At 39.6% G+C, this 12,952-nt stretch overlaps 1 long non-coding RNA gene across 1 annotated transcript; it reads left to right on the top strand.

The window, feature by feature from the left end:
* The first annotated feature begins 557 nt into the window (after positions 1 to 557).
* On the top strand, positions 558 to 3,619 carry LOC141373789 (uncharacterized). The gene is made up of 4 exons (XR_012380112.1): positions 558 to 670; positions 1,284 to 1,962; positions 2,398 to 2,451; positions 2,575 to 3,619. It is a non-coding gene; the product is annotated as an uncharacterized lncRNA (long non-coding RNA).
* Positions 3,620 to 12,952: the final 9,333 nt, after the last annotated feature.

Genomic DNA, 12,952 nt, shown 5'->3' with positions numbered 1-12,952 from the left:
CCAGTAGTCCAACCCAGCAAATTTGGCTCCAGGGTCAACACCCCGAACGACCGTACTCTTCTGCTTTGGATGTGTAGGTTGTGAAAAACATATTTAATAAAAACTATCACTGTGCCACAACCAAAGTATTCAGAGTATGTCCTTCATAAAAGGGCAGTTCACGTGACTTTCAATTAACCTTTCATAGAAAAATCGTAGGCAGTCTCACCATTCCCATAACTGAAGCTCTACCCCCAACAAACCAAAGGACAAGTTTCTTCCAGCTCTTGGTGACTCAGTGAGGCTCAACCTGAGAATCCTGGCGGCCAGCAGAGGACAAACAGGATAGTGTGACTCTGAAACCCCCAGCATACCCCCTCAATAAAAATCCCTGATCTAAATGGCCCAGTATTCTTACTTCATGCACTGTACCCACAGGAAAACTTGACAGAGGACAGTTTACCTTTGGCAGCATTCTTGACTTTCTTGGAGACCTCCTCCTGAGTTACACAATGCCCTCGACACTGCACTACCCAGAACCCCTCCCTACTGGACAGCCTCTGGGTGAAGCCTTACTTCAGCCGCTTTTGCTCTCCTCAAGGTATTTGTGATTAACGCTTCCACCTGAGTGTCCATGTTTAACAGTGGAAAGCTGGAGATTTCAAAGCTCTAAAGGTTCCAGGTACTAATAGTAAGTGGGCTTTCAACTACTTCTTAAAATCACCTGTTCTGTCTACCTGAAAACCTGCATCTGTTGTCCTAATGAAGTCACTTCCCGTTGCATTAATCCTAAGGGGCACTTAAAAATTTTATTTACGGGCGTGCCTGGGTGGCTCAGTCGGTTAATTGTCTGCCTTCGGCACCGCTCAGGTCAGGATCTCAGGGTCCTGGGGTCAAACCCTGAATGCACTGGGCTCCCTGCTCAGTGGTGAGCCTGCCTCTCCCTCTGCCCCTTCTCCTGCTCAAGCTTTTTCTCTCTCTCTCTCTCTTTCTCTCAAATAGATAAATAAAAATCTTTAAAAAAAATTTATTTACATTAGTCATGTGTCCTTGGTATCCTACGAAAAGTGTCAGAGTAAGGCAGTGTGTCCCAAAAGAGGTTTAGCTTGATTTGCTTTCATACCTATATTTGACAAATAACCTGTATAAATCACCCAGTAGTCATAGACAATTTTGTCTCTTGGTTCAGGCATGTTAATACCAATCTAAAATCTTCATAAAAATTCCTTGGTAAATTTTTTCAAAACTTTCAAACTCTAAAATGTAATAACAAGTCATCTTTCTGTCTTTGTTTTGTGTTCAAGTGTTACCAAAGAAGGACAGTCTCAGAGGCAAGGCCTTCAGGGGAATGCTTTATGTGATGTGAAATTCCGAAATCCTGAAATTTTTGTCTTTTGGAAGACTTCCTAGAAAAGCAGTGGAAGCTCCTTCAAGAACAATGCTCCATTACAAATTCCTTTTCCGGGTTCTATAAGTTTATTGCTAAGTAGCAAGAGCAAGCATTTCAGGGAGAACTCTAAGGTCAAGTATCAGCTACATGTCTTTGACCGTTAAAATGAGGACTTACGGTAAGACAAACCATTGCGAGTATAGGGTCCTTTTTCGCTGTCCTTTCCACCAATGAAGAGCCCTCTCGGCTGATGTGGACCGTCAGCATAATTTTGCATAACTGCAAAACTTGAGGTGACTTATTCTTTTATTTCATTCCTCGTATGAGATCATCAACCTGAAGAATTCACAAATGCACCCACATACCCAAAGCAGACGGTATTTATTAGCCTCTTTTTGATCCAATTACTGTAAAAAGATTTCCCTCAGAGAACTTGAAAGTAATCTTTACAGGTTGCGAAAGAAAACGTACACACCCTTTTGTAATTTTATCAGGGAATCTTAGCATGGGGCTGCTCAAACAAAGCAGGGCTCCTTAACGTCAGCTGCCTTCACTTAGGAACAGGACACCAGCCTGCATCCGTCTCCTTCCAGGTGGATGTTGGCTCACTTTAAGCAGATGGTGGGTTTATGATTCTAATGTATTATAGATTTCTCAATAGACAAATATTTGCACTGAACCAGAATAAATAAGAAAAACATTCGTCAGCTTAGTTTCTAAAGAATAGCTGCAGTTTTAGGACACCTCAGCATTTAAACTGTTGTAGGTGGCTGAATGTGCCATGAGTCCTTTCTTTGCTTTTTCTTCTGGTTAAATCCTGCCCTGACCAATAAAGGAAAATGGTCAGAAGGCAGAAGTGTCGTGCGGTGTATTTGGGATTTCTCCCATTGGGAGGGCTCTTTGAAGCATACGGTGTAAGCATGATTTAGCTCTAGTAAAAGGATACTAGTCAAGTTCCCAACCTGAGCCAAAGAGTGTGGCCAATCTAGTTTACTTTCTCTGATAATTTATGTTGTTTCTTTCCACAGTATGACATGGTCATATTTTATCCTAAATGTGAATGCACTGATGAAGGAACCTGAGTAAGTGTTCAACAGGTTTGACAGACTATTAGTTTCACATTATACCTTTCCAACACAAGACTGCGTGCCTGTTCCATGTGGACCTGACTTTTTTGCTTTTGTTTTTCATTACTTATTGAAAAGGTGGAGATTCGTATTTAATGTGGCTTCCAGGCTGAACTTGAAAGAGCTGTCCCACTGCAGGGGGGAATGAGACAGATGGATTTCAATAGGATGATGACATTATGGAAAACAGATAATCTCCAAAGCAGCAACACAAGAAAAGCAAGAATCAGCCAATGGAATGAAAATTATTTTCACAAATGCAGTAAATTTGAAGTCCTCTAAAATGTGGTATTTTGACTTTTGAAAATTAGTAACAGTGGGAAAATTTATTTAAGTGAATACTCCTCCAAAAAGCAAAATAATTTGACCCATAAACCCCATCCAGCATGACTGGACAATTAGATTTAAGAAGGAAGATAATTTGATTCATCTGAATCTCTCTACAAGGAAAAAGCAGTCAGAGTGAGACACAATTTCCGAGAGGCCTCTTGGTCCAGAGAAATGCAGTGATTGGATCTTCCAATCATTCAAGAGTGGCTGAAATGGCTACTAGGACCAAAAATCTCAGCACCTGTTGGGAGAAAGCAATATGGTAAGAGGTGGAGGAAGGTGGAAGAAAAGAGAAAGTCAAGGATGAGTATCTGGGAAAGACTCTGAAAATACCAGGAGAGAGATAAACAGACACATTCTGCCCTCGCCTCTTTCTCTCTCTCCCCCTGCTACAATTTTGAGAGAAGGAGCAAAGAAAAGAGAATTAAACTATTATGTTTAAAGCTTAGATGTTAGGGGCACCTGGGTGGCACAGTCATTTAAACATCTGACTCTTGGTTTCAGCTCAGGTCGTGATCTCAGGGTCCTGGGATCTAGCCCCGAGTTGGACTCTGCGCCTAGTGTGGAGTCTGCTTTAGATTCTCTCTCTCCCTTTCCCCCTCCCCACCCCCTTCCCCGCTTGCTTGGGTGCTCTCTCTCTCTGTCTTCGCTAAATAAATAAATAAATTTAAAAATAATAAAACGTAGCTATTAGAACTTACCTGTCTTAAATAAAAACATAAATTCTTTGATAATTGAGAGCTTTCTAGTATCTCAGACTTGCATCATGCCCAAATAAATATGGTCAGTTCTCTCCCTACTACTCAGACTCTCAGGAGAATTCCACAAAATGGATGGTTCTCTTGAAATATTTTCTTTTTTTTTTGTTACTTAAACTCTTCATACTGCAAATTTTCCACTTGCCTTTCTGGCCAATCTTCCCTAATATCTTCCCAGGCGTTTTAATCTTTCAAAGCGCTAGGGCTCTATACCAAGCTCTCCTTATTTTTTTATCTACAATCTCTCTATAACTTACCTCATCTCTTTCTATTGTTTAAAAATCCACCGATAAGCTGATGACTTGCAAATTTCATTTCCAGCCCTGATCTCTCCACTGAATGCCAGACTCATACACACAACTATATGCTCAACATAACCTCATTTAAAAACAAACACGACAAAACAAAACTAAACAAACAAACAAAAACAGTTATCTCAAACTTTAACATATCTCAAACTAAAACCCTTGTTTTCCACCTCCCCCCACCCAACTCAGCTGCTTCTTCATTTCAGTAAATGACACCATCTTTTTTTTTAACATTTTAAATTTTATTTTTTTTAGCTTTACTGAGGCGTGATTGACAAGTAAAAATTGTATATATTTAGGTTGTACATTTTTTCAAAAGGTGTACAATGGGATGATTTAGTATGTGTATATTGACATGATTACCACAATCAAATTAATTAACACATCTGTGACCTCAGATAGTTACCATTTGTGTGTGTGTGTGTGTGTGTGTGTGTGTGTGTGTGTGTGTGGTGAGAACAGTTTAGATTTACTCTCTTAGCAGATTTCAAGTATACGATACAGTATTGTTAACCATAATCACCATGCTGTACATTACATCTTCAGAACTTACTCATTTTTCTAACTGAAACTTTATATCCTTTGACCAATAACTCCTCATTTCCCCCTGGTAATCACCTTTCTATTCTCGGGTTCTACGAGTTTGACTTTATGTAATTGATTGATACATGTTTCATTTTATGAAGCACTGTGCCCATTATAACATATGTCGGCTAGTCAATGGCAACTCAATTTATGGTTCTTTGTATATTTTATTTTACATGGTTACATTATAATATTCTTATATTTGAGCTGAGGGCATCTATTGTAAATGACACCATCTTAATTGTTACCACCAAAACCTTCCCAGGGTTTTGGGGAAGTCATCCATAATTATTTTATTCCCCACAGCCCACCCTTCAACAAGTCCTACTGATGGTACTGCCAAGATATATTTCTTCCTATATGATCTTTCCTCTATCCCAATGTCACCCCCTGGGCTTATACTGTAACCTTTCACATAAACTACTACAACTGCCTCTTACTATTCTTCTTGATTCAGTTTTTCCTTTTGTAAGTTAATAAATCCCCTTTATTGTTTAACCTATAATAATCTTTTTAAAAAAATGAAACAAGGGTAACCCACTCCCTGACATAAAACCACTTAATGGCTTTCCAGTGGACTGTGGCTGTGCATGCTGAAATAAGAAAACCTAAATCAAATGGGCTTAAACAACAAAGGGAATTCATTGATTCAAATTTTAAAAATCTAGAAGTAAAGCGCCTCAAAAATCTCATCAAAGTTCGATTTCCTGCGTTCTGCTGCTGTCCCCAGTGGTCAATAATCTCCCAGTAGAGCTCTTAAGAAGTCTGTAAGACACAATCGGATTTTCTTGTTCATGTCCAAAAAGTGGAAGCAAGGGTCCAGTGGTTTGCCCTAATTTGATCCCTTGGTCAACAGGCTCACCCTTGAAACCATGACTATGACCAGAGGATTGGAAGAAGCTGATTGGCCTAAGCCAACCAGAGCCCATTCATGGAGCTAGAGATGGGGTTAGCTTCCCACTGAGGGACAAGGGTAACGCATGAAGAGGGATAAGAGCCAGAAAATCAGGATGCCTTAGTTCAGGCTGCTGTAACAGAACACCACTGACTGGGTGACTTAAACAACAGTCATTCTTTTCTCACAGCTCTGGAGGCTGGAAGTCCGAGGTCAGAGTGACAGCATGGTTGGATCCTTGATGAAGGTTTACAGACAGCTGTCCTCTCCTTGTATCCTCACAAGATACTGAAGGAGGGAGGCTGAGAAGGAGAGACTGAGAGAGAGAACGAGGGAGAGACAGGGAGGGAGGGAGGGGGCACTCTCGAGTCTCGTCTAAGGGCACTAATTCCACTCCTGAGAGCTCCATCCTCATGACCACATTACCTCCCCCAAGCCCCACCTCCTAATAGCATCACACTTGGAAGTTAAGATTTCAACACATGGATTTTAAGGGGACATAAACATTTAGTCCAGAACGAGGGGAGAGAGCCGAGGTTAGGTAGGCAGCCAACAATGTCCATGATTCATGACCTGTAAGGTACTCATAATCCCTTCCTGCCTCCTGGCCTTCTCTCCAGCGGTCTCGTACCTGTCTCCCTCTCACTCGTCATACCCAGGTACACTGGCCCTTTGGCTACCCTCTTACGCCGAGAAGCTCGCTGGCACCTCAGATTATTTGCACTCACTGCTCCTGCCTACATCTGCTCTTCTTCCAGTAGCTCTTCACGCAGCCGATTCCTTCTGTTCCTCTGATCTTAATTCAGAACACTGTCTCTTTTGCTGTGGTTCATTTAATAAACTGTGACCCGTTGTACCCACCAGCTCTCTAACCACGGGGTCTTAGAAATCACTACATTTCTGAGAGATTTCATCACACACAGTAGAATGACTTAAGAGTTCAGTCTACGTTTAATTACTACAGTTTATATATTATTAGTTGAAATAGAGGTTTCATTTAACTTTAAAATAGTTATTTGCCATTTTCCCCTTTGAAAGAAAAGAAGCAAGTTTCTTGCTTAAGAACAAATCTCAGAGGAGCATAAAAAGAACCAATCTTGAAATCTTGCTTCTTCAGCAGACAAGAAATCCTGTTATTTCAGCAAAAACCCCACTAAACGAAGAAACATAAACGAACACCTTTGGAGCTATTGAGCCAGAGACATGTTTGCAATGGCACGGCAGATGTGGTAACCCCACTTACAGGCAGCCATGTTGCCACCTGATCAGAAGCACCGTCTGAAAGCATCCCAACTCTCACTATATTGCGATCATTCCTTTTATGAATATCGAGAATGTAGACTGACCCATTGTAGTGCGTAAAATCATTAAATTAAACTTTTAAGATGATCGATCTTTGAAAATTAGATACTGTGGATGAAAACAATAATCTGCAATACTTAGCACATTTACTACCACAATGATTTCAAAACTATAAATGGGTAAAAAAGCTTGCAAACATGCTATGATATTTTGGGGAAAAAAAGCTGAAGTTGTGATAACTGATGTAGAGGAAAGTAAATTTTACAAGAGTAATGTCAGAATAAAACAAGGTACCGAAAACTTTGATGAAGGAGATGCCTTTAATTGCAGAAGAGGGAAGTAATGGGCAACACCAGCAGTTGTCTCATTTCACTGGGTTTGGGCTGTGTCCCTGTGAGAACTCATCCCAGCAGAGACCCAATTAATATTGATTACTAAGTGTCTATACGATGACAGTTCTTTGAGCAAAAATACATATATTTGCAAGGCAACAATGGGATGCTAACGCTGGCCTCATTTTAGAGCCTGCTAGATCTTGGACAGTTCTTGACTATTCAGTTCAGCATTGCTTCAACCATTTAAAATGGTTCTTGAGTTCTTTGTCATTTCCCTGTTTATGTATCCCATTGTTGCAACAATAACATATGCCAAATTCCAGCATCTGATAGGTTGAAATATAAATGAAAATGTGTATTTTACCAAAGTAAGATACAATCTATTGTAAGAAAGATTTTATATGTATATATAACACTAAAAACAATGAAAAGTGTTGCTAATCCAACTAGAACACATGATCAATTGTAAAAAGCATTCCCCTTTCAGAGCTGGTAAAACATTGAAAAATGTGCCTCCTAGAATAGAAGAGAGATGTTTGTCAAAGACAGAATGTAGTGCTAATCTTGATTTCTTTTCTTCAAAAGATTTATTTATCCATTTTAGAAAGAGAGAGCGAGAGAGAGAGAGAAGGTGGGGGGGGAGGGCAGAGGGAGCGAATCCTTCAAGCAGATCTCCCTACACCGCCCCCCTGTTGAGCAAAGAGCCTGATGTGGGGCTCAATCCCATGACCCACGAGATCACAACTCATGAGATCACAACCTGAGCCAAAACCAAGAGTTGGATGCTTAACTGACTGAGCCATCCAGGCACTCCTATTCCCCTTGATTTCTCAGCTCAAAATTACTAACTCACAGGGATGCCTGGCTGGCTCAGTTGGTTAAGTGCCTGCCTTTGACTCAGGTTATGATCCCAGGGTCCTGGAATCAAGCCCCACATCCCGCTGAGCAGGGAGCCTGCTTCTCCCTCTTCCTCTGCCTCCATTCCCCTTGCTTGTGTTCTGTCTGTCAAATAAATAAATAAAATCTTTAAAAAATAAAAAATAAAATAATTACTAATTCACAGTTCCCTGGATCTCAGCAACTAGTTGAGTTACTAAAAGGTGACTTCTTGTATTTTGCTTAAAGTTAAAAAGAGGTAGTTTTAAATGAATAAAATATTTTTACGTATATTTGGAATTGGACATTTTCAATCTATACACCTAAAAAGTAAATCGAGCTCTCTCTAACCTTACTTTCACTTGTCTCTACATTTTTCCAATGTAGAATAAAAGTTTTTGAGATAATGCTTAATAGATGTTTGACCTTGAACAAGCGATATCACCTCTGGGCTTTTTTCATTTGTAAATGAAGATAACAGATAAAGATGATAATGGGTCTTTTACAGTGTTGTTGTAAAACTAAAGTAAGGTGTGTAAAGTGGTCAGAATAAATGGTGCCTAGCCCACAGCAAGCACTGAGTAAATGGAAGCTTTTATTATTATTTCACATCCACTCAAAATACACCTGTAAGTAATATAGAATTAAGTTCTATTACATGCCCATTGGAAGGGGGAGTAGGAAAGGAAAGCATTCTAGATACTATTGCTAATTTAGGAACCACCTCAAAACTTGGTATCTTAAAAGAGCTATTTTGTTATGTACCCTGATTCTGGGGGTCAGGACTTCACACAGAACACAGTTCTATGATGTTGGGGGCCTCAGCTGGAAAAACTTGCAGGTGGGGGAGGGTAACTCATCAGTCAAGGGCCATAACCATCTCTCTCTCTCTCTCTCTCTTTTTTTTTTTTTTTTTAGTGAGAGGGAGGGGTAAGGGGTGGAGGGAGAGGGAAAGAGAATCTTAAGCAGGCTCCATGCCCAGCCCAGAGCCTGATGCAGGACTCGATCTCACAACCTGAGGTCACGACCTGAGCTGAAATCAAGAGTCAGATGTATAACCGACTGAGCCATCCAGGTGCCCCAAGGGCCATAACCATCTTAAGGTATCTTTACGCATATGCCTGGCAGCTGTTGCTGATTGTCACCTGGACCTCAGCTGGTCTATCAGCCAGAAAATGTGCATGTATATTCTCCTCGTGGTCTGCCAGCGTGCACTGGCTGGGGTGTCCTCACAGTATGGTGGCCGGGTTCCCAGAGCAAGCATCCCAAGAGAGTCAGGAAGCAATTGTATTGCTTTCATAACCTAGCTTTGGACATCACATAAAGTCACAGAGCACCACCAGATTTACGAAGAGCAAACACGGAGCCCATATTTTAACAGGAGGAATGTCAAAGTCACAATGGAAGAAGAGCAAGTGAAATGGGAGATGTTGTCACAAGCTGTTTGGAAAATACCATCTGCCAGAGAGACTGGGACAAAGTGAGCGGGACAGAGACAAACATTAAGACAACCTGAAAGGCGAATACCTCTTATGGCATAGTGATGCACCAAAACATCTGGGAGAGACACTTAATGACATTTTGAAATGTCAAGTAACCACCGCCCCAGTGCAAAAACTCAGAACTGTCAAAAAATTATTATGTTCATATACTCGGAAAGAGAGCAGGTACGAACAAAATTCTCACAGTTGCTTTTCAAACTAAGCTGAGCAAAGCTAAGAAGAAATAAAGTTGTTTTGAGATATATAGATACTCAGGACCTATCATACACTAAGTAAGGAGAGAAATTCAGTAGAGCTAACATGTGCCTAGAAAAGCAAGCTAAAACAACTCTGGTCATAAGGGTTCTGGTTTTTTTAAGATTAAATTAAAGAATTCATATGATTTAAAAAGTGACTTGTGCATTTGCATGCAATGTGCTCTAGTAGAATATTTACTTTTTCATATCTTATCTTTGAAACATTATAGGATTAGTATCATGGCTCCCATTTTCTAGGTAAGAAAGCTGAGTCTCGAGAGGTTTCAATAATTTACCTTTCTACATGATCCCTAATTCTCTGCACTTTCCATTACTATACAATGCTTTTGATTTGATTTATCTTGTAGAGGAACTTAAAAGTACCAAATAGACACTTCTTTTTTTTCATTCTTTTTTATTTTATTATGTTATGTTAGTCACCATACAATACCTCATTAGTTTTTGATGTAGTGTTCCATGATTCACCAAATAGACACTTCTGGCCAGAGTTTGAAACAGGGAAATAAAATTCAAAATACTACTGAAAGCTTTATATTTTTAACTACCAGAAACATTCTAAAGAAGAGGGCACTGAATGTCCCAGTCAACAACAAGACCAGTGAGCCTTCGGAGCAACACGCTTTGAGAGGGGCCCATCACACAAGGCCTGACTTGACTGAAAGGATTTTTGTGAGGAGCATGAACCAAGAAAGAAACATGATGAACTTCAAAAAGAAAATAGACATCTTTAGGGAGACTTCTTAAGGAGACAAAACATTAATTTTTGAACAAAAAAGTATAAATTTTTATAGGTAGTTTCAGAAATCATTAGGGGCAGATGAGTAAGAGAAATAGAAATCTGAAGTTGACTGAGCTAATTAGCTAGAAAAATACATATAGATGTTAAATCAATGCTCCTGAAGATGTCAGGAAAACCTATCAAAAGTTTTAACCTGGCAGACTCTTTTTCAATAGGCCCACTTTTTCTTTATTGTTTAACTTCTTAGGCTGTACCCTGAACCCTCCTTAGAGACATAGTTACATTTGCATTTTTCTCACTGCCTAATTAACATGCTCTTCCAGATTTCTGTCAGATAATAAATTATTTTACTGAGCTAGTGAAACTTTTTTTATGCAGAAAGCTTTCTGTACAGACAGTGCAATAAAGGCATTTTATTGTGGTTTGCTGTTTAAACCAAAAGGAATCTCAGGTGGTTTTTTTTTTTTTTAAATATGTGTCACAACACAATACAAATGATAGAACTGAAATTTGAAAAAATAATCTAATCCTGATACTTTCATCTAAGTAGTACATTAAGCTCTCCTATAGCGTTGGCTACTACCTAACACCTTACTCAAGAAGTGAGGGGAAATTTTTCATTCTTACATTGTGAAGTGAAAACAACTCACAGGTATGGTCCATAGCAGAAAATGCAAAAGCAAATTTAGGGTGTTAAATTACATTTTTCCCACAAATAAGCCAGTTCTGACTATTTAAGGGGGGAAAGCCCTTTGTTGAAGCCTCTCACAGTAACGGTTCACATAATACCATTCAATAACAAAACGCCAGATTCACCCAAGCTATTAATTGCACAAATTTGGAAATCTCCACATGAGAGTAATTCTAAATGCTTCATGTGCACGCATGCACATGTGCCCGCGCTCACACACACACACATACACCCACACACACAGCAGAGTAAGTGAAGAAACAAGATGGTGCCCTCTCTCTTTTTAAAGATTTTACTTATTTATTTGAAAGAGAGAGGGCTTGAGTGCATGAGGGAGGGAGGGGCAGAGGGAGAGGGAGAAGCAGACTCCCTGCTGAGCAGGGAGCCCTATGTGGGGCTCTATCCCAGGACCCTGGGATCATGACCTGAGTCAAAGGCAGACGTCTAACCACTGAGCCACCCAGGTGCCCCTCTCTCTCTCTCTTTTAAGTGTCTTTATATATTACCTACTGCTAGTTACTGGTGGTTTAAATCCCATTCAAAAGCTTCTATATCTGAGACATGATTTTTTTAAGCTTTAGTTTCAAAATCTAGAATAACCAATTAAGAATGTGTTCATTTGTTTGTTTTACCATAAGGGGAGGGAAAGACAGCAGTTAAAACATTCCTGCAGCTAGTAAGGGATTACCAGGAGATCTGTTTTTGCCACTTCCCTCTGGTTCATCTGACCCAGGATGGATGGACTTGAACAAAACCATCAGAGGCCAATCCATGCTTCCTGGTTTATATAAGTGCTCTGTCTACTGTAAGCCAGTCCCTACAAAGAGAGATCATTTCAGATCCTGACACTTGATGAAGGTTCACCCCCCTATAAATGATGGCTACTCAAAGGGCCATGCTTTACCATCTTCAATGCACCTTCAAAAATAGGAAAAATGTTCTCTTTGGGAAATGAACATCATTATTCATTTGCACCCAAGGATTTAAATTCGCAGCCATTATTGAGAAGGACATACTTGAGCCATTTTTTCAAGCTTTGATTTGGAACTACAAGTGGGACCCAAGGAGAAGTTAATTGCTTAGTTAGCAGAAGCCCATCCTCATATGCTGAGCACAGCTTCAGAGACGCCCAAGAACTATTAGAAGAGTTTTTTTTTTTTGAAGGAACTATATATACGAAAGGATATGGAAAATCCCCTTGGATTAGAAACAGTGCCAAGCTTTCCAATCCATTCCCTACAAATAGTTTTTTTATTGTTTTTGTTTGCTACCTTCAGAGCTCTCAGAGCCTCACAGACACCCATCAACACCATCAGTCGGTAGACTGACAAAGACTGTTAAATGTAGTTAACAGATCTGGAACTCCCCCCAGATCCTCAGTGAATGCCTCATTCGTACTGTAGGACATAACATAAAATAGACCTCGTTTAAAAAGAAAGTAGTTTATTTTCAGGTTTAGATCATTGGATCCAGCTATTAAATAGAGAATGGATAAAAAGTCTGTTTTTAATATATGAGATAAACTGTATAAGAAGCATTTATTTCAACTTACTGATACTGTTTTGTTAAACTGCTCAAGTTTTTAATTAGTTTATTGTCTTAAATAGGTTAATGTTCCCATCTGAAATCTTATTTACACCATTTTTTGGCATAGACTCACTTTTCCAAAGGCATATCAAAGTTTAACGTCAACCTAGCCGGATGTTCATTATCATAAAGTCCGAGTTAATGAAAATTGACAGTGTGATTTCATGGCAACACAAAGGCACTGTTCCAAAGTGGTACTTACCATTTATACAGTTGCATTATAAAAGTGTTCAAGGCAAAGTTAACTTTCTTTTCCTTCTACTGTACCTAAAAATGCACATTCATCAATGG

Source organism: Callorhinus ursinus, unplaced genomic scaffold, assembly GCF_003265705.2.
Source record: "Callorhinus ursinus isolate GAN/ISIS: 27379988/994484 unplaced genomic scaffold, GSC_fseal_2.0 scaffold12, whole genome shotgun sequence".
In the NCBI taxonomy this organism is placed as follows: domain Eukaryota; kingdom Metazoa; phylum Chordata; class Mammalia; order Carnivora; family Otariidae; genus Callorhinus; species Callorhinus ursinus.
This window is presented reverse-complemented; position numbering and strand designations above follow the sequence as displayed.